Source organism: Leucopleurus acutus (assembly GCF_964270905.1).
Source record: "Leucopleurus acutus genome assembly, chromosome: 15".
NCBI classification, from domain to species: domain Eukaryota; kingdom Metazoa; phylum Chordata; class Mammalia; order Artiodactyla; family Delphinidae; genus Leucopleurus; species Leucopleurus acutus.
This window is the reverse complement of record NC_139157.1, coordinates 88,986,114-89,006,390: the sequence shown is the minus strand read 5'-3', so window position 1 is coordinate 89,006,390 and position 20,277 is coordinate 88,986,114. Positions and strand designations below refer to the sequence as shown.

The window sequence follows — 20,277 nt, the reverse complement described above, 5'->3', positions numbered from 1 at the left end:
AAATAATTGTGACGTTTTATTCACTTTTACTGCAAACAACAAAAGAAACTATAGGTATTTTTTTGTTTCAGGTAATTATTTTAGCTAACAGTTATTAAATGTTTTGAGAAGACAGAGGGCTAATTGCATTACTTCATTTTATCTTTAAAATAGCGCTTCCATGTAATTATTCTTAATATCTCCATTGTATTAAAGTGTATCTCTAGTTTAGATCTTTCTTCAGAACTGCAGACTTGTGTATCCAACTGTGTACTCAGCATCTCTACTTGGACGTCACGAAAACATCTCAAATCTTATACCTCCAAAACTGGTCTTTCATCCCCCAAACATGCTCTACCCCAAACTTTTTCCATCTTAGGTGACAGTAACCACACCTTTCCAGTTCCCCAGGCCCTAAATCTCGAATTCACCCTTGACCCCCTCTTCCTTTCCATTCTTGCATTCAATCTACCATGAAATGCTGTCACAACCTTCCCAATGTGCCACTTCTGAGAATTACCAGCCGCTAGCAGCCTGGTGCAGGACACCAACATAGACCTCGAGGATCCTGTAGTCACCTCCCGAGATTCTCCCTGACTCCACTCTCTCCCCACATCCTCAAGACCACAGATAGAGTTATGCTTTTCAAACAAGAGACAGTTCATGCCACACCTCGGCTGAAATCCTGCCCCTGGCTGCCTACATTTAGAGTAAAAGACACAATGCATGTGATGGCCTCCCAGGACTTACCCAATCCATCCCATCACATCTCCGACCTACAGCCCTCCTGCTGTCTCTTCCTCCCCACTGACTAAGTCAGCCAGGGTGGCCTCCTTGATATTCCTCCAAGCTGCCCGGCATATTTCTGCCTTAGAGTTTTGGGACTGGTTATTCTTGCTCCCAGGGAGTGGTCTCCCCCTCATACATTCTGACAACTCCCTCACTTCAAGTCTTTGCTCAAATGTCAACTTATAAAATCCACCCTGACTACCCTATTTAAAATCAGAACCTACCTGTACACTCCTCCAGCACTCCCAACCCAAGCCTCTTCAGTGAGCTTCACATCCTTTTCCTTATCCCGTAGCGCCCATCAACCTGTGACAAAGCATAGAATTTATTTATAACATCCGTATCCACACGAGTATGTAAGGAGGGAGAAAGCATGCAAGAAGGAGCACGCAGGCAAAGGCTCTTGTCTAATTTATTCATTGATACGTCCAAGCATAGAGAACAGGAAGATGCTTGATAAATAGTCCTGAAAAAGATACAGATGAGGAAACTAGTAGTGAAGCTCAGAAAGTTTAAGCAACTTCCTCAAGGTTCTAGAGCTAGAAGAGGGTCACAGTAGAATTCACACTTGGGGATGTCTAACTTCAAACCTCTTAGCCTCTCTGCTATCTTTTTTTTTTTTTTTTTTCTTTGCGGTACGCGGGCCTCTCACTGTTGCGGCCTCTCCCGTTGCGGAGCACAGGCACCGGACGCGCAGGCTCAGCAGCCATGGCTCACAGGCCCAGCCACTCCGCAGCATGTGGGATCTTCCCGGATCGGGTCACGAACCCGTGTCCCCTGCATCGGCAGGCGGACTCTCAACCACTGCACCACCAGGGAAGCCCCTCTCTGCTATCTTAAGTCCATGCAATTCAGGATTTGTTTTAATCAGTGCCATGGAAATTCTCACTCCACTGAATAGGATCAGCAGTAAGCTGACCCAGGAGGTCATTTTTCCCACAACAGTCTTTATATATATGACTAAGGAACACACTGGTAAAAGAATATGGGAGAAAGTCTGAGTATGACAAGTCAGCTAGACTGATATTAACTAAAAAAGCTGTGTGAAAATATCCTTAAAAAGTTGCCCCCAACTCACTCAAAGTCCAAAGTTGGAGCTGGAAATACAATGTCATGGAGTTTGGATAAGAACAGGTTTTCTCCAAGCTGAACTATGACACAGAGATTAGAGACTTCTAGAAACTATACTTTTTCAATGAAAAAACATCACATGAGAAAAATGAGGCCTAGAAAAATTAAATGACTTAAGCTAATTAATGGCAGGACTGAGACTAAAGTATACTTTGTGTAATTGGCTATGGTCTTTTGTTGTTGTTGTTGTTATCACTTCAGAACGAGACAAACTTAAAAAAAGGAAACACAACCAAAACTCAGTGGCTGGAAAAGAGATGGATGTGAACGCCCACTTGTTTCTTACGTATAAAGTTACCCCTCGCAGTGTTTTGGAGAAGAAAACGCTGGCTCTTCCCAACGTTGGTTACATACACAAAGATTCCAAAGACAGGAACCAACTGTATCCCCCCGGGTAACAAAGTGATTCAGAAAACCTGGCGCCTTCAGAGAAGCGAGAAAACTTAGCCGGGAAGAGAGTCACGAGGAAACTTGCTCAGCTTCTTGCTGGGGTCTGAAACGATCCCAAGAGAGTCCTTAAACCCCTCAGGTTTCCACAATCAAGCACCCTCGCCTCCAGCCTGGGCCACCCCAGATCTATCAGACGACAGAAGTCCGCGGACGCACAGAGAGCTAACCACCCCACGAGAGGGACCTACGCGCGGCCGCGCCCACTCACCCGCCGCTCCCCGGGAGACGGGAGACCAGCCCGGGGTCCAAGTCCTGGGCGTGGCAGACTCGCCCCTCTCCGGGCCCGGCTCCAGCTCACCTCGGCAAGGCCCGCCTGGGCGCCGCCATCTTGACCACAAAGGGGCCCTCGCGCCGGAGGCCCCTGAGCGGGCGCCCTGAGCGGAGCCGGAGCGCCGGGGAGCCTCAGGTCGGCGCCCTACGTCCCCCGCACGCTCGCTCCCTGTCCACGCGCGACGAGAGTCCAGTACGCAGCGCCCGACCCAGGCTTCCGCGGAACCGGCGCCCCGCGCAGCCCGCACCGCGGCTCAGGCGGCGCCGAGGGCGGCCCGGGCGGAAGAGCGGGCGCGGGGCACGCGCTCGGTAACCTGGCAACGCGGAGCAACCCGGCGTCTCCGGCGAACCCCAGCCCTCCACCGCGAGGAAGCACGGACCCCCGCACCCGCCGCCCAGCCCGCGCCGCCCCTCGGTCGCTCCGCCCGCCGCTGCCCGCTGGCTATGGTCTTTTAAATCCGTGATACAACGTCTATATGTAACAAATCTGTTAAACCCTAAATGTTTATGATAATTCAAGTAATCCATTATCTGAATTATTCTTGAAGATAAAACATCCAAAGACTTCTTAATTGTATGGGTATACATACATAAAATACACGTGGAGGTAACTTCAAATGTAGAATGTGCCTGTCTCTATTCCTTCCCTCTCCGCTCTTTTAAAAAATGCCCCTTTAAAAATTGCCCACTCACCATCTGTTAGGTAAATTTGCTGAAACACAGTAAATGTGGAGACAGAAATTGTTATAGAGACTATTCCAAATGGCACTGACACCTGTATTTATTAAATTTTTAAAAGGGTAAGTTAGAGTTGTTTTTTTTAAAAAAAAAAAAAATCCCACTATAGTAACACCACATCATCCTAGGTGCCCAGTTCTATCCAATTACATAAGATGGAGAAAGAGAGAGAAATAGAAACAGAGAGAGAGAGAGAGGAGAAAGAGAAAGAAAAAAGGAAGAAAACCAAGTACTTATGTATAAAATGTTGCTCCCAAAGTTTGAGATTATACTCAAGCATCAATGAACAGAAGGAAAACACTTACAAATTTACAAATGTATTTAATTTATGGTATGAGGGACACAGGTTTAGATTTGCAACACGCTCCCACAAGGGTCAAATTGACCACTTTTTTCTATCTAGTTGCTCTTGAGAGAACGAAACAATTGAAACAGATGCCATTCAATTCCAAGTCTATAGCTTAGAGCATGTCACTGCACATGAAATATTGTTCATTCAGAGTCAGCACATAGCAAGAGTAATTTCTACTCTCAGAGTGTTTGCTCTCAAGTCAATAGCAGAGAAGCCTTGAATAAAAACGTTCCCATTACTTTCCATTGTAATATATCTTACTTATAGCCCATGAAACAGTGGTCAGAGGAGATTTATTCTTTGGACACCATATTATATAATCTCTCCACTTTAAGCCATCCCCCACTCGGCGATTATTTTTTAAATATGTTACTCGTAGTCAATATTAATTTACATTTAATCTTTCTTAGCATTAGGAGAGTATTATTTTGTACAGGCTCAGAAAAAAATCTCCCGAAATTCCTCCCTGATGCTCCCTTCAGGCTGAAAATGCATTGCAGGGTGGCTGCAGTGACTTAATTCTAGTTGGCAGAGCCCTGGCCACACACTAATTTCATTAGCCTCAAACTCCTGGATTTGAAAGATCCACTGAATATGATTCCTGTCCTCTGACATGTCACTTACTAACCAACTCAGTGTGCATGCAGAGGAGAGAAAGGACTTGCTCAGCTCTGGCCCACCGGCAGGCAGATGAGAATTCCCCGTCAGAGACACTGTTTACATCTGAGTGGTCATTCTTGCCCGGGTCCTCATTTTCAGGAAGGAAGTTCAATCCAGGCTTTGCTGGCAGCTGCAGCATTTGTTACATCCATTACTAGCTCCTTGTTCCTTCCTGCCCCCCAGTGCTTAGCATCCCCCATTTCAGTCACTAAGTCTTCCTTCCCCCAGCCTAGAAGCTTACCTCACCATAAATTTTTATCTCAAATGATAGGTTTGGCACATTCCCCACAGCAACCCACAGGGACTGGGGAAAAGAAAACTCAAATCTCTGGAGAGCTAAGAATTCAACCATTTAGAGGAGTTTCTTTTATACAGGACAGTCTTCATTGAGCTGAACCCTGCAATCCCAGAGAAGATTCACCTACCCGTTCTTTTCCTCTTTCCCTAAAGTGACTGTGTCTTTGAACAATAGGTCTGTGTTCCACTATTCTCTCTATTCATTTTGCAGGTTTACAGAGGCTGGGAAACTGGGGACTGGACTTACATGCCAGGAGCTTCTAAGATCGCATGCAAAAATAAGGATACTGGAAGAGATTGTTGGAATCTATCTCTGTATATTTGAACATGGGCAGTGGTTAACCAGGATGCTCACACCAAGCTTATATCCAGCTTGCAGCACAAGCTACAAGTTGGTGCATCCCTCCTACTACCAGCCTCTTCTCAATAAATGCAGGTGAAAACTGGGGGCTCTTTTCCCTCAGCTGTTCAATCCAACATGAATAGCTGCAATTTGCAAATTAGAGGAAAATGACAGTGTTTTTTCTGAATGGTTTTGGTCCCAACGCACACTGCTAATGCTGGCATTCAGTTCCTTTCCTTCCCAGCCCAGGGAACGGGGGAACTAAGCATAAGGCAAGCGTTCTCTTTTCTTGCAAGTGCCTCAGATCCACACACCAGAGAAGGAATCAGCTCCCCCTGGAATCTTTTTCAGCAAACACAATCCTTCAGCCTAGTCTGCAAGCTCTCTCTTGACTTTAAGATTTCACTCTTTTTTCAACAGGCAGGCCCATCTGCAGTACTGCCCAAGCTCCAAGTGAAGGCACCAAAATAATTTTTAAAATGTCAAACAGCAAATGTGCCTTCAACCCCCAGAGCTCCAGTAAAAATACTGTGAGTTGCCCCTGTGGTTCTCAGGTGACCTCTGGCCTCATCCTCCCTGCAGCGCTGCCTCCTCAGGTTCTCTAGTTTAAGCTCAGAGGTAAAGGAAGTGCTTCTGGGTTTTGCTTACAACAACCCAGGCTCTTCCTGAAAGCATTACCTCAAAGTGAAGGCTGCCCAGAAGCACTTATGGCCTTGCAAACATCTAGAGGTGGCATACTCAACAGGTGCTAGGGATGCTCAGAGGCTCAGAGGGGCCATACCAGGCTGCAGCCTTAGACAGGCACTCCTCCTTCTGGCACAAACACAAACTTCATACCCCTGGGTGCTGATGTAGTGACAGCTTGAATCTCACAAGGAGTCCCCTCCAGAAACCCAACATGCTTCAGGAAAGGCACTTGAGAGGGAGCCAACTTTTTAGCTACAGGGAGCATAAGGGTCAGCCAGAACATCTGGAGAAGGGACTAACTGAGCTTGGGTCCTACCAGGCAGGGAGAGAGCTGTGCATTAGGAAAGGATCACTTCAAGACAGAGATGAACAAAAAACTTGGATACAGGGGTAGAGAAGGAAAAGAGAGGCAGAAATTGAAAGGGAGAACATAAAAACAGAGAGACCAAAAAAAAAAAAAAAAAACAAACAGCAGGGAGAGAGAGACACAACGAGAGAGACACACAGGAAGAAAGACAGAGAAACAAGAGAACCCATAGTCACGCAGACCCTGAAACTCAGTTTCTTCATCCAGAAGCCATCCATCTATACCCAGGGCGGCACAGGAGCCGTGGGGCCGAGGCTGCGGGAGCAGGCGGTGAGAGAGCACTGCAGCACCGCCCACCGTTCAGGGGGCCCGATCCGCCGTCCTCGCATCTTCCGCCGTTGCCCGCCTGCGCCCGGAGCTAGAGGACCGCCCGGCCTTGCTCAGCGCACCCTACTGCCTCCCTCCAGGCGCCTTCTTGTCTGGCTCTGAGAATCGTCCTCAAAACCCAGGACTGGGGCTGGGGGCTGCGTTAGGGAGGTCGTGGGAAAGGATGGGCACCGGGTGGGTGCAGAAAAAGCGACTGTGTTTCGCAGTTAGCATGAGCTCACCTCCGGGCTCTGAGCTGGCAGGAGTAGAAAGCTGATCGCCCGGCTCCTGCCAGTGGCCGGATCGCAAAGGCAGTTTAGACGGTGCAAACAACTGCCCAGAGCAAATCACCTGGGGGCACGTCTGCGTGTGGCTTCTCCCCGCTTGAGGACAGTCCCCACGCCTTCCGCCCCATGCCCTCGCAGAGACAGGTTACAGGTCGGGAAATCCAACCCAAGCGAAATGGGCAATTCACGTCCAAATGTAGGTGAAGACCTAGCCTTCGGTTTAAGAACTGCCTCCCTAAGCTCTTCTCGAAAGTTTCCAAGGGAGCTGCAGCTTGTCGGGCGGCTTGGGGCAGGGAAGCTGGAGAGTTGAGAAATGCCTAGTTTCTAGGCGTCTTCTCATCTTTCATATTCCTTGCGCCTAAGTGGCTCTCACAGGAGCCCGGCACTTTTACAAGCCTGTTTTGGAACCATATTTCACTCTAATGCAAACCCATTTAAATCATCGTCTTGTTTTTCGGAGACTGTTTCTTGTCAATGGGGCCATAAATCCAGAATGTCAAGCCGGAGGGAGTGGAGCGCGGACAGGGGAGAGATGGAAGGGAAATGAATCAAGCAGGGAAAGTACCTCCTCGGGTGAGGTGGGAGGGATTCGGCAGGATCTCCAGGGTGGAAATGAGCGAAGGCTGACCAGACCCCGCACCCCTGGAGTCCAAGCCAGCCTTCAGGATAAAGAGCGCGGGGAGCTACGGCGCGCTCTGCTCCGGAGGGAGCGCCCCCCTACCTGGAAAAGCCTCAGGATGTTGGCTACCATGATGGAGACCGAACTCCCCGAAGCCCCAATCCCTCCAACCTACTTTCTCGGGCTTGACGAAAACCGGAGGCTCGCCGTTGGTGCAGCGCACTTCGGAGGTGTCCTTCTGGATGAGCGCCTGGACGAAAGTGAGCGACTGTTCGAGCGCATAAGTGTCCCTGGAATAAGTGTCCAGGATCCGCGCTCCCAGCGTCACGTTGGGCAGCAGGTTGGGATCGCTGTTGATCTGGTCCAGGGCGTAGAGTATCGCTTCCAGCCTGTGGATCCCGTTCTCCCTCTTGATGTCGCCGCAGGGCACTCCGCTGGGACCCTTCGCTTGCACCGGGAACAGCTCCCCGAGGGTGACGTCCCCCTTGATCCGAATGGAGTACGGGGCGTACATCTCCTGGCCGCGCGCCGCGCGCCGCCACCGCCAGCGCGCACAGAAGCCCCTCCAGCACGCAGCAGGGAAACTTCATCAAAGTCAGGGCGCGGAGCAGCTTCCCCAGCTGGACCATGCTGCTCCCGCGGCTGCGGTGGTGGCGGCGGCACTCGAGGGGACGGTGGCGGGCTCGCCGGAGTCCTGGCCCCTTGGGGTGAGCTCCTCCGGGGAAGCCCAGGGTCTCCTGCGGGCGAGGAGGGTAGGGGCGCCCGGGGAAGGGCAGCCGGCGAGGGTGGGGGCTCCCGCGGCGCCTGCCAGCTTGGGGCGCCGTGCGCTCTCGGGTTCCCCGGCCAGGGCGCCGCGCTCGAGCTCGCGCTCGGTGGCTAGCAGCTCGAGCTCTCCAACAGCACTGGGGAGAGAGCGAGGATGGCTATCGCATTAAATGCGCGTTCGGCTCCCTCTCCTCCTCCGCCCACTCCCTCCCACCCTCGCTCGCTCTCAGGCTCTCCCCACCCTTCCCAGCGCCCACCCTCCCCACGGTTTTGTATCATCACGCAGGGAGGGGCTGCGTGCTGAGGTAAGGGGGGAGGGAATGGGTGGGCGGCTGCGGGGGGGGGGAGTACCTCCGATTGGGAGTTTCGAGGTCCCCAGGGAATCGGGATTGCAGGTCGCAGGCGAAGGCTGAGCTCCTGCTTCGGTCTCACTGTAGAAGCCGCTCTCTCGCCCGCCTGCACCCACACGCACATTCTAGGCACAGGGTGGCATCAGCCCCGGACAGGGCGGTTCTAGCTGGGGCTGACTGCTTCCAACCCTGCGGTCCGGAGCCGGGGCTGTCAGCGCCCGGAGAATGCGAGGTAGTCGAAGGTGATGCCGCCAAGCGTGAAGGGTAGTAGGGAGACCCCAGTCTCTACTGCTAATTCGTCTGTGCCAGTTTTTCCTAAGAAAAACACACATACACACAGGAGCCTGATTTATGACCTAAAGAACCTTTACGCAGAGACTTCTCCGGGGCCAGGCACTGGGCTAGCCTGTAGGGAAAGACGCCAACAAGAAATGCTGGGAATGGAAATGCATCTTTGGTCTTCAGGGGTTACTGTGGCCGGAGCCGGATGAAGTAACCCTGGTCTCCAGTAAATCTGTGGCGGATTCGCTCCTTTTCTTCCTTTCATCGCGAGAGATGGAACAACTGAGAACTCTGCAGAGCGCACTTTCTTCTCTGGCGCTGACAGGCTCCCTCCTACCCATTTCCAGAGATGCTTTTGGGCTGATGTCAGGTTTCCTCGGGCAGGAAATAGCAAGAAAGAGGTGACAGTAGGAGGAGCAGACAGAAATCTCCTCATCGATCCAGTGATCCATTCTTTTTTTTTTTTTTTTTTTTCTGGCTGAAGATTTGGGGGGTTTGGGGAGTGGAATCAGGATGCCAGAGCAGGTTGTAGTGCAGTTAGGAAGCTGTTTACCAAAGGTGTCCCCTCCTGCAGGTCCAGCCCAAACTTGGTCCATTAAAGCAACAAGTGGCCCTAGTTCCTACACAAGGAAGGGCAATGTATCTGCCCTTGGTGCCCACGTGTACTGCTTATGGTGGTCTCTACTCTTGCTGAGCCTTTCTGTTGGAGTGCAGCGAAACTGTCTTATACAGAATTGAGGGCGCAGAGGAAACCAAAACAAGACTATACTTTCTGTTGTAATGTTAGTGTACTAAAGAAAAATGTCCTTGCACATAAACAAAACAACACACACACACACACACCTAAAAAGTCAGAAGTTGGGAAGTTGGTTGTCTCTTCCACCAACCACCTGTCTGACCTTGGCACTTCTGTTCCTGTGCCTGAGTTTTACTTTGCCCATCTGTAAAATGATGACATTGAATTGAATGTTTTACAGGTTAACTTTTAACTTTCAAATCCTCTGTTGAAATAGGCCATGCACCTTTGGCCATGGTGTTCTTTTTAGACCAATATCCTTTGTTGCTTTATGTGTAGGGCACCCGTTTTTTGATACCCAAACAACACTTCAAACATTTCCTGGTACAGAGGATTTTTTTTTTTCTTGTTGACCACCCATTTATCTTCCTTCTAGGGAGAGTCCAGTCCATCATTTTCTTTTCAGACATACCCCTCCTCCAGGTTTCAATACTTAAGGTTTGAGGAGGAAAAAAACCTTCTGGCTACAGTGTTCAAGGAAGGGAATAGAGGCTAACAAGAGTTATGCAGGGCTAATCCCTGGACTTTTGCTGGAGTAACGAGGTTGATGACATAGGGTTACCACTGTCCAATAGACAATCCGTGCCGGAGTTAAAAGAAAAAGGAGCCTCCTTCCTCTAAATGCTTTATGTATATCTTTTGGACAATGTTACACTATTTGATTTTGTAAAAACATACCATTTTACTGCCATCTTCAAGAAAAGTGATGTAAAAACTACGCGAAGCTACCCCTGTATACAATGTGATCATCAATCACTCATAGATGTGATGCCCTGCTATATAAGAGCACACCTTGTGCAACCTTATGCTGTGATGCGCCCGCCCCTTCCAGCCAGCCCTGGAGCTGCAAGCGCATAAGCCCGCAGCTGTGCCAGAAGCTCCCACATAAACAGGGAAATATTTGAATCCCATAATGAGAGATACCAGAGAGGAGAAAAGGCAGAGAGAAGAAGGGGTGGGGAAGAGAGAAAGGGACCTGGTTAAAACATGTGAACTCCTGGATCCACATGTGCCTGAAAGATTGCCTCTTTTTTTTCAATTATAAAGTATTTTATTTCTGTTGTTTGAAGTCAAAATATCCTCTTGTAACTCACCTATTGTACTATTCAATACATTGGGTCAAAAAGGCTGGAACAAGTGAAATAGATATCCTGTTAAGGCAGCATTAGCTAATTTGGAAAGGGGGAAAGAAGCAAAGCAATAGAAAGGCATCCTTGGGAACACAAATACTGTGATCCTAGTATTTAGGCATCAGTACCTCAGGCTATATTTGATAGAGACTGTATCCTTATTTAGTTTTTAATTTAAGGCTATTTAGTAGGCACTTGGTGCCAAAAAATATATTTGAAGAGCTGTGTTACAAGTAATAACACTTGAGTTTTCACCTGCCCATGTGAAGATCTATGTTCTCCTCTTCCATTTCCAGGTCACAGCTTGCAATTGCTCAACAAATAGTTCTTGGCTGACTGTTGAATGTTGCCTTATTCTGTGTTCTCTCTTTGCTCTACTCATTCTCCCCAAACATCTGGCAGCAATCATTATCTTCTTTTTGTTGCAGTCATCTGTGTGCATGTTTTATTTCCCTTGCTAAGCTGGAAGATCCTTGAGGGTAAGGGGCTAGGTATTATAAGGGGCTAGGTATTATTTATCTTTTTACCTCGGACAATGTTCAGAATGGTGTTTTGTATCTAAGAAGCACTCACGTGTTGAATGAATCAGAATTGGTTTGCCATTCCCCACTGCCTTTATCTCACAATAACAGAAACATAAAGTGGGCAGAGCAGAAACGACAGCAAATAAATTGTCCTCTTAGTCACAGAATGCAGTTTCTAGAACTTAAAGAAGAATTAGTAGATTTTGAAATAATTTTGTTTTACAAAAATTTCATAAGATTGAAATACTCTAACCTTAAAGCTCTTGATCAACTCTAAAGGAGGGCTTTAATTGGCTCTTCCTGAGTCAAGTGTTTATTCCTGGGCCGATAACTGGGGCCATTGTCATAATAGAAAGTGTGATTTGTTACCAGAGAAAGAGGAAAGTGACGCTGGGCTTGCAAGATATTTATATCTTCAGCCAGAGTGCATAGGATCTGGAACTTAATTGATGACGCAGTATTTGTTTGAGATTATATGAATGAAAAATCTTTGTGTAAGAGTGATTAATCTAAAACTTGGCCAGTCATTGTCCTAGTGTCATATTAAATTGCAGGAGAATCTAGTTTTAGGCACAAAGATCATAAATATAAAATGTGTTCCCAGGCTTGGTTCTGTGTAGTCAGTAATCTATACTCACCCAGTCATTAATAAAAATGAAAGTTAAGGAATCAGTCCTAACTTATATGCTTAGCATTGTATTTTGTTAACAATCTCAGTTTTATTTTCTTTGTTCTCTCCTGTCCATCATCTTCTGCAGAATATAATGTCCCCACTTTCAATTCCCTGTCTATTTAAATCCAATTTGTAATTTATAAAGTTGTCCTCCTTAAGGGCTGTTGCTTCTGCCAGAATAATGTACTCTGGCCATTATTATACTCGTCCATCTTTCATGTAGGTCTCCATCCATAGGTTTTGCTTTCATAGCTTTTTTTTTTTTGGCAGTACGCGGGCTTCTCACTGTTGTGGCCTCTCCCGACGCGGAGCACAGGCTCCGGACACGCAGGCTCAGCGGCCATGGCTCACAGGCCCAGCCGCTCTGTGGCATGTGGCATCTTCCCGGACCAGGGCACGAACCCGTGTCCCCTGCATCGGCAGGCGGACTCTCAACCACTGTGCCACCAGGGAAGCCCAAAGAAATCAAAATCTTTACAGACAAGCAAAAGCTACAAGAATTCAGCACCAGCAAACCAGCTTTATAACAAATGCTAAAGGAACTTCTCTAAGTGGGAGACACAAGAGAAGAAAAACACCCACAAAAACAAACCCAAATCATTTAAGAAAATCGTAATAGTAACATACATATCAATAACCACCTTGAATGTAAATGGATTAAATGCCACAAACAAAAGACACACACTGGCTGAATGGATACAAAAACAAGATCCTTATATATGCTGTCTACAAGAAACCCATATTGGACGTAGGGACACATACAGACTGAAAGTGAGGGGATGGAAAAGGATATTCCATGCAAATGAAAATCACAAGAAAGATGGAATAGCAATACTCATATTAGAAAAAATAGACTTTGAAATAAAGACTGTTACAAGACATAAGGAAGGACACTATATAATGATGATGGGATCAATCCAAGAAGAAAACATAACAATTATAAATACTTATGTACCCAACATAGGAGCACCTCAATACATAAGGCAAATGCTGACAGCCAAAAAACAGGGAAAATACAGTAACAAAATAATAGTGGGGGACTTTAACACCCCACTTACACCAACAGACAGATCATACAGACAGAAAATAAATAAGGAAACACAAGCTTTTAAATAACACAATAGACCAGAGAGACTTAACTGATATTTTTAGGACATTCCACCCGAAAGTAGAAGAATATACTTTCTTCTTGATTGCACATGGACTGTTCTCCAGAATAGATCACACCTTGGGTCACAAGTCAAGTCTTGGAAAATTCAGGAAAACTGAAATCATATCAAGCATATTTTCCAATCACAACGCTATGAGATTAGAAATCAATTACAGGAAAAAAAAAACAACAGTAAAAAACACAAATATATGGAAGCTAAACAGTGCACTGCTAAATAACCAACAGATCACTAAAGAAATCAAAGAGCAATTTTAAAAAATACCTTAAAACAAATGACAATGAAAACACCTATAGGACAGAAAACCTATAGGACAGAACCTATAGGACAGAACCAAAACCTATAGGACAGAAAAAGCAGCTCTAAGAGGGATATTCATAGCAATTCAAGCTCACCTCAAGAAACAAGAAAAATCTCAAATAAACAATCTAACCTTAAACCTACAGCAATTAGAAAAAGAAGAACAAAGAAAACCCAAAGTTAGTAGAAGGAAAGAAATCATAAAGATGAGAGCAGAGATAAATGAAATACAAATGACAAAAACAATAGCAAAGATCAATAAAATTAAAAGTTGGTTCTTTGAGGAGATAAAAAAAATTGATAATCCTTTAGCCAGACTCATCAAGAAAAAAAGGGAGAGGACTCAAATCAATAAAACTAGAAAGGAAAAAGGAGAGATAACAACCGACACCGCAGAAATACAAAAGATCAAAAGAGATCAAAAGAGACTACTACAAGCAACTATATGCCTATAAAATGGACAACCTGGAAGAAATGGACAAATTCTTGAAAAATTACAACCTTCCAAGATTGAACCAGGAAAAATTAGAAAATATAAACAGACCAATCATAGGTAATGAAATTGAAACTATAATTAAAAACCTTCCAACAAACAAAAGTCCAGGACCAGACAGCTTCACAGGCAAATTCTAACAAACATTTAGAGAAGAGTTAAAACCTATCCTTTAAAACTCTTCCAAAAAATTGTGGACGGAGAAATAATACCAAACTCATTCCACAAGGCCAGCATTACCCTGATACCAAAACCAGATAAAGATATCACACAAAAAAGAAAATTATAGATCAATATGACCAATGAAAATAGATGCAAAAATCCTCAACAAAATATGAGCAAACAGAATCCAAAAACACATTAAAAGGATCATACACCACGATCAAGTGGGACTTATTCCAGGGATGCAAGGATTCTTCAATATATGCAAAAGAATCAATGTGATAAACCATATCAACAAATTAAAGAATAAAAACCATATGATCATCTCAAAAGATGCAGAAAAATCTTCTGACAAAATTCAACACCTATTCATGATAAAAGCTCTCCAGAAAGTGAGCATAGAAGGAACCTACCTCAACATAACAAAAGCCATATATGACAAACCCACAGCAAACATCTTTCTCAGTGGTGAAAAACTGAAAGCATTTCCTCTAAGATCAGGAACAAGACAAGGATGTCCTCTCTCACCACTATTATTCAACATAGTATTGGAAGTCCTAGGCACAGCAATCAGAGAAGAGAAAGAAATAAAAGTAATACAAGTTGGAAAGAGGAAGTAAAACTGTCACTGTTTGCTGATGACATGATACTATACATAGTATCATGCAGATGATGGAGCAAGGTAAAAACACAGCAGATGATGCAGCAAGGTAAAAACCCACCAGACCTAACAAATGAAGAAACAAATGAAGTCTACCTGAAAAAGAATTCAGAGTAATGATAGTAAAGATGAGCCAAAATCTTGGAAATAGAATGGAGAAAATACAAGAAACATTTAACAAGGACCTAGAAGAACTAAAGAGCAAACAAACAATGATGAACAACACAGTAAATGAAAATAAAATACTCTAGAAGGAATCAGTAGCACAATAACTGAGGAAGAAGAACAGATAATTGACCTGGAAGATAAAATGGTGGAAATAACTACTGGAGAGAAAAATAAGGAAAAAACGAATGAAAAGAACTGAGCACAGTCTCAGAGACCTCTGGGTCAACATGAAAACACCAACATTCGAATTATAGCAGTCCCAGAAGAAGAAGAGAAAAAGAAAGGGACAGAGAAAATATTTGAAGATATTATAGTTGAAAACTTCCCTAATATGGGAAAGGAAATAATTAATCAAGTCCAGGAAGCACAGAAAGCTCCATACAGGATAAATCCAAGGAGAAACATGCCAAGACACATATTAAACAAACTATCAAAAATTAAATACAAGGAAAAAATATTAAAAGCTGCAAGGGAAAAACAACAAATAACACAGAAGGGAATCCCCATAAGATTAACAGATGATCTTTCAGAAGAAACTCTGTAAGCCAGAAGGGAGTGGCAGGACATATTTAAAGTGATGAAGGAGAAAAACCTACAACCAAGATTACTCTACCCAGCAAGGATCTCATTCAGATTTAACAGAGAAATTAAAACCTTTACAGACAAGCAAAAGCTAAGAGAATTTAGCACCACCAAACCAGCTTTACAACAAATGATAAAGGAACTTCTCTAGGCATGAAACACAAGAGAAGGAAAAGACCTACAATAATAAACCCAAAACAATTAAGAAAATGGGAATAGGAACACACATATCAATAATTACCATAAAGGTAAATGGATTAAATGCTCCAACCAAAAGACACAGACTGGCTGAATGAATACAAAAACAAGACCCATATTTATGCTGTCTACAAGAGACCCACTTCAGACCTAGGGACACATACAGACTGAAAGTGAGGGAATGGAAAAAGATATTCCATGCAAATGGAAATCAAAAGAAAGCTGGAGTAGCAATTCTCATATCAGACAAAAGAGACTTTAAAACAAAGACAAGAGACAAAGAAGGACACTACATAATGATCAAGGGATCAACCCAAGTAAAATATATAACAATTGTAAATATTTATGCACCCAACAAAGGAGCACCTCAATACATAAAGCAAATACTAACAGCCATAAAAGGGGAAATCGACAGTAACACAATCATAGTAGGGGACTTTAACACCCCACTTTCACCAATGGACAGATCATCCAAAATGAAAATAAATACAGAAACACAAGCTTTAAATGATACATTAAACAAGATGGACTTAATTGATATTTATAGGACATTCCATTCAAAAACGAGAATAAACATTCTTCTCAAGTGCTCATGGAACATTCTCCAGGATAGATCACATCTTGGGTCACAAATCGAGCCTTGGTAAACTTAAGAACATTCAAATTGTATCAAGTATCTTTTCCAACCACAACGCTATGAGACTAAATATCAATTGCAGGAAAAAATGTGCAAAAAATACAGACACATGGACGCTAAACAGTACACTACTAAATAACCAAGATATCACTGAAGAAATCAAAGAGGAAATTAAAAAATACCTAGAAACAAATGACAATGAAAACATGATGACACAAAAACCTATGGGATGCAGCAAAATCAGTTCTAAGAGGGAAGTTTCTATCAATACAATCCTACCTTAAGAAAGAAGAAACATCTCAAATAAACAACCTACATGTAAATGAATGAAATTAGAACACTCCCTAAAACCATATACAAAAATAAACTCAAAATGGATTAAAGACCTAAATGTAAGGCCAGACACCATCAAACTCTTAGAGGAAAACATAGGCAGAACACTCTATGACATAAATCACAGCAAGATCCCTTTTGACCCACCTCCTAGAGAAATGGAAATAAAAACAAAAATAAACCAATGGGACCTAATGAAACTTCAAAGCTTTTGCACAGCAAAGGAAAACATAAATAAGACGAAAAGACAACCCTCAGAATGGGAGAAAATATTTGCAAATGAAGCAACTGACAAAGGATTAATCTCCAAAACATACAAACAACTCAAGCAGCTCAATATCAAAAAAACAAGCAACCCAATCCAAAAATAGGCAGAAGACCTAAATAGACATTTCCCCAAAGAAGATATACAGATTGCCAACAAACACATGAAAGGATGCTCAACATCACTAATCATTAGAGAAATACAAATCACTAATCATTAGAGAAATGCAAATCAAAACCACAAGGAGGTATCACATCACACTGGTCAGAATGGCCATCATCAAAAAATCTACAAACAATAAATGCTGGAGAGGGTGTGCAGAAAAGGGAATCCTCTTGTACTGTTGGTGGGAATGTAAATTGATACAGCCACTACGGAGAACAGTATGGAGGTTCCTTAAAAACCTAAAAATAGAACTACCATATGACCCAGCAATCCCACTACTGGGTATATACCCTGAGAAAACCATAATTCAAAAAGAGTCATGTACCAAAATGTTCATTGCAACTCTATTTACAATAGTGAGGATATGGAAGCAGCCTAAGTGTCCATCAACAGATGAATGGATAAAGAAGATGTGGCACATATATATATACATGGCATATTACTCCACCATAAAAAGGAACGAAATTGAGCTATTTGTAGTGAGGTGGATGGACCTAGAATCCATCATGCAGAGTGAAGCAAGTCAGAAAGAGAAAAACAAATACCGTACGCTAACACATATATATGGAATTTTAAAAAGCCATACTGATGAACCTAGTGGCAGGGCAGGAATAAAGATGTAGACATAGAAAACGGATTTGAGGGCACAGGGGAGAGGGCAGGCAATGCTGGGATGAAGTGAAAGAGTAGCACTGACATATATACACTACCAAACGTAAAATGGATGGCTAGTAGGAAGCTGCTGCATAGCACAAGGAGGTCAGCTTGGTGCTTTGTGATGACCTAGAGGGGTGGGATAGGGAGGGTGGGAGGGAGGCTCAAGAGGGAGGGGATATGGGGATATATGTATACATATAGCTGATTCACTTTGTTGTACAGTAGAAACTAATACAACATTGTAAAGCATTTATACTCCAATAAACATGTAAAAAAAAGAAAATATGGGGCAATCTAAATAAATTATGTAAATTACAGCTTGCACAGGGATCTGGAGAAAACAATGGCAGTGGTACACAATCCCTGTCATTCAGACAATTCTGCTCTTGGTATCGGTAGGCAGGAGTGTTAGGTATGTGAAAACATGATGCAAGAACACATGCTAACATGTAAAGGAGGCCAGGATTCATCCCTGTGAATGAAGGTGTTCAGAGACATTCACATGAGGCATATTCGGGAAAAGGGAGATCGCTTTGGCCAAAACAGAGTTAGTAAACCAGAAGCAAACTGCAACTGATCCTAACAAAGTGAACAGTAATGGTGGAAATATCAGCAGAGGCTAAATTATGAGGAGCTTTGAATATTAACTTTAGACTTGCTTATATAGTTACAAACGCTCATGGTATATGTCATTTTTTTCTTTCAAATTTGCATATAAAAGTAATACAAGCTCCTAATGAAAATTGTAATCAGTAATTAAATGTATAAATTTTTAAAAATCTATTTACATTTATTTCTAAGAGGTAGCTGTTTTAATAAAATAAGGTATAGCCTTCCAAACTTTGTCTGTACATACAGATGTACATATGTAAACACATACTTATTTTCTCAACTAAATTGTGTATCTACTCTAAAATCCCTCATAGCTTGCTTTCTTATTTGACAATCCGTCTTGGGGATTTTTCTATGTTAAGCCAGGTAGATTTATCTCTTTTAATAGTTACATAGTATTCTACTTTGCAGATACAGCATTATTGATTCAACCAAGCCCCTGTTGATTGGCATTTGAGTTCACTGATGATTTTGAATAGACAACAGAAACTTTAAAGAAAAGAAACTGTTTAAATATAACCATTAAAATATCTCACATACTAAGAGTGGTAATTGTTCTTTGATCTAGAATAAAACATCCTATTGCACAGATGAGCTGTCCACTCTGAACATCCATACAGACTTGTATAGAATAATGTTAAAAATTTAAAGCAATGTGCCAGAAGATGATTTACAGAAGGAATCTTTAACTTTTTTCTAATCATAGATTTCCTCTAAAAATCAGATCAAAATCTGATTGTAGTATTTTACATTCAACTTCAGTTGAAATTTATAAGTGGAGAACATCATGTATTATAGAGAGCCAGGACTCCAGATAGTGAAAATAGCTGATTATTGCAAGTGCTTAATTATGGTAGCAACAATTAGAATAAGGGGGAAAAGACTGATGAGATATCAAGGAAAACTATCAATACAGCTTGATAATTAATTGCACAAGAAGAGTAAAGGGGAGTGTATACTCAAAAGTGGTTTCAAGGTTCTGATTTGGGGTGAAATAATGATGGTTTTAATTGTCACTTGACAACTTTTTCACATTAGAAAGAAGATAGAAAGAAAGACAGAAAGACAGGAAAAGGAAGGAAGGGTGGGAGGAAGGGAGGGAGGGAAGGAGGAAGGAAGGAGGGAGGAAGAAAGAGAAAGAAAGAAAGAAAGAAAGAAAGAAAGAAAGAAAGAAAGAAAGAAAAAGAAAGAGAAAGAAAGAAAGAAAGAAAAGAAAGAAAGAAAGAAAGAAAGAAAGAAAGAAAGAAAGAAAGAAAAAGAAAGAAAGAAAGGAGGGAGGGAGGGAGGGAGGGAGGGAGGGAGGGAGAGAGGGAGGGAGGGAGGGAGGGAGGGAGGGAGGGAGGGGGGAAGGAAGAAAAGAAAAGAATACCTCTAATGTCACTTGGTCAAGAAAAGTGGGAAAGGTAGTTACATGATTAAGGCAAATTCATATTAAAAGAACCAGGACCCTACAAGAATCTGATACAAAGGGGTAATACTACTACACTGAACGGAAAGACTTCCCTTCCAAGAAGACATTTTATTTACCTAAAATATCAAGATGAAATAGAATCCTCTTCTAACAAGTACTGTGAACCATTAGGTTTCAGGGAAGTCAAACAAAGACAGTCCTACAAACAAAACCTGCATTCTTTGAAGGAAGTGTAAACTGAGACAAGCTGAAAAGAAACCATTTCACTGATCTCAGGGTACCAATAATTCACAGGTAATGATCAATAACTGGTCACCCTAGTTGATCTGTAAATCAAAGCTGTACCACACAGCACTCCATTGCTCTTCATCAACATTTTTATACATTATAATGCAACTTTACTCTGTGCTTTCAATAATCAAATCTGCCGATATGAGATCTGGTTGTAGTTTCTAAGAACAGAAACCCATGGTGGTTCTAAATTATTAAATGCAATTTTAAAATGCAAAAGGTTCATTTTTCTTCATCCAAAAAAACCCTTACCTACCGTGTTGATAGCAAAATGGATGGTATTAAAGTTACAAACTAATGATTAAAATCACAAAAGCAGATAGAATGGACCTGATTCTGGTTGTTATGAGGAGAATGTTAAGGAGATGGGGCATGGAG

At 43.2% G+C, this 20,277-nt stretch overlaps 1 pseudogene across 1 annotated transcript in view; it reads left to right on the top strand.

Moving 5' to 3' along the window:
* LOC309972333 (centrosomal protein of 78 kDa-like) overlaps nucleotides 1-2,932 on the top strand; it is a 72,969-nt pseudogene extending 70,037 nt beyond the window's left edge. The window contains exon 15 of the transcript in view: nucleotides 2,643-2,932. The product of the transcript in view is annotated as a centrosomal protein of 78 kDa-like (transcript). The remainder of the gene's footprint in view (nucleotides 1-2,642) is intronic.
* The last annotated feature ends 17,345 nt before the right edge of the window (nucleotides 2,933-20,277 follow it).